At 36.4% G+C, this 2,338-nt stretch overlaps 1 protein-coding gene across 1 annotated transcript in view; it reads left to right on the forward strand.

Annotated features, from left to right (window-relative positions):
* The window catches only part of PPP1R1C (protein phosphatase 1, regulatory (inhibitor) subunit 1C), a 47,762-nt gene that overhangs the window by 3,364 nt on the left and 42,060 nt on the right, over positions 1 to 2,338 (forward strand). The gene's annotated exons all lie outside the window — the stretch shown is intronic.

A 2,338-nucleotide genomic window follows, 5' to 3' on the forward strand; every position in this document is an offset into this window, starting at 1 on the left:
TTTCCCTACCTTAATGGGATCTACAGTTTCTCTGTTGCTAGGACTTAATTTAAAGCAAATTCACCTTGACTGTTAAAGCTCTTTTGCAATTCACTATGTACACTTTGTACTGTCATATTTCCTTTTATAAACAGATACTTGGTACACTACCAAATCAAAACCAAACAGAGTATAAGAACTCTTTTAATTTACAGGAAATTTTACTGTAAACAAAGCGTGTATGTCTGTTATCTCCCTTCCTGCAATGTTCATAATAGATCTTTAAATAAATCATTTTTATTATGAGTCAGGATTGCTGCAAGTATCAGCCAACTCCAATATAAGCCCAAGAGCTTGCATATTAATCTTCCTTGCTTATTTATATTTATTCACTTAGATATTATCCCCTCTTACTAGGAACTAATATAAATTAGGGTATTCTTGGTTAAATTATAGTCTTTTTTGGTTTTACAGAAAGTCAGATACAAATAAAAACTTTAAAAACACCTTCATTTTCCTGCACCTCACTGTGTGGTTTATGCTAGATCTATGGGCTCTTGACCCCTTGCTGATTAAACTCCAAAGGCTGGTTCTAAGTGGATCTGGAATAGAATTCAATGGGATGCTGAATAACCATTTGTCTCCAAAAACGTTAAATTCACCACTGTGTATGTTTACAGGGAACAAAATAACAACAGTATGGATGTGAACTTGAAACTCCAGCAAATTGCTTTAGAAGCATGATTCCTGAGGTCAATGGGGAAACTGAGAAGCAGAGAATTTAAGTGTTACTGTCAAAGCCATCTATTAAATTAGAGCTGGGTTAGACCAGAATCCTGTCTCCTGAATTTTACCTACTGGAGTATTTGAATTCTCTCATTAGGAGCAAACAGCTAGTAAAGGATAAGCTTCCAAGGGTTTGTACTGTGTGTTCTAATGCAATTCTAAATGTTTGGATGCCCCTACAAAGTTTACTCAAATCATCTAAACTTCTTTTATTCTGAAAAAGCGAGACAGGCATTTTCTAAGACTCAGACTTTTCTATAGCCTTCTGTTCCAGCTGCTTCTGACTGTAACATTTTTGTGGTATTCTGGTGTTCTGGTTGCAGATCTATCTGGAAAACAGAAGGCAGTAAAATGTGTTTGGACATTTCAGAACTTCATAATAAATTCAGTTTGAGTTCTGTTGTACAAAGATCTAAAATAGTTGTTTTCTTCTAAGTCTTCTTATCTGTCCCTGATGTCTGCTACAGCTTTGACAGGAATCTGTCTTCACTGATTTAAGGCATGTCTATTGTGCTACAAAGTGAAGATAGAATACCTTCTGAGGCTAAGTCATTTTAAACAAAAGCTACTCAAAAAATAGTCTGCTTGGCTTCCTTTTCTTCCAAGGAGACAGTAAGGGCTAGACCACACTAAATGATTTAAAGAGAGGTAGTAGATGTGACTGTAGGAGCTAATATCCAATCTTGTGCCTTTCTTCTGTTCACTCTGGTTGCCATCTTATATAATTACAACCAGAGTCAAGAGAAGAGAAATTTGAATTGCAGCAGCAACAATGATTGCATCAGACAATACAGGCTCATGAAGCAACGTAGCAATGAATAAGCCCTTAACTTGTTCTACAAGTGCTCTATGATGGGTTACATCACATTGGAGTAGAGAATCTGGCACAAGGAAATCAAGACTCAAGTTATGAAGTAATGCTATCGTGGTTCAGTTGCCATCAATGGAGTTATATATTTTTTTGAGCATCTGATCTGTAATTTCATACTATCTGAAGAGTTTTATTTGAAATTATAAGACCCTTTTCCTAACTGTGAAAACAAAACCAGGTATGAGTGAGCAGAACGACAAAAATGTGCAGAATTTCAACCTGCAGGATGCCTGTATGTGATACTGGAGTAACCCACTCGTATCCTGCCATAACCACAATTGCTCTATATCTGAACTTTTAAAAAAGAACACAAGCACGTGTTTAGTTTTAAAGATACATCTAACTATTAAGCTGCACAAGAGCTTCATCCAAAAATTGCTAAAGCTCTCCTATCTCCTCCTTCTCTTGCAATCTTTTTGGAGTCACCAGAAATTGAAAACCACCATACCCTGAAAGCAACCTTTTCTGTGCTGCCATCATAAACTTACAACCCTCTGTCTCCTTACCAAGCACAGAATATATGTGAAAATCAATTCTTATTATCTGAAATACAAGTCTGATGGTAGCAGAATATCATACTGCAGTGGCTCAAGCAAAATCTGGTGGCAATATAGAGAAGTGATCATTAAGGGTGGAAAACATATCAGACCACAACTCAGGTTCAATGCCATTAAGGCTCCCTTTGATCAGAAAACAATGGCA

Source organism: Chaetura pelagica, unplaced genomic scaffold, assembly GCF_000747805.2.
Source record: "Chaetura pelagica isolate M959 unplaced genomic scaffold, ChaPel_1.0 scaffold3, whole genome shotgun sequence".
NCBI classification, from domain to species: Eukaryota; Metazoa; Chordata; class Aves; order Apodiformes; family Apodidae; genus Chaetura; species Chaetura pelagica.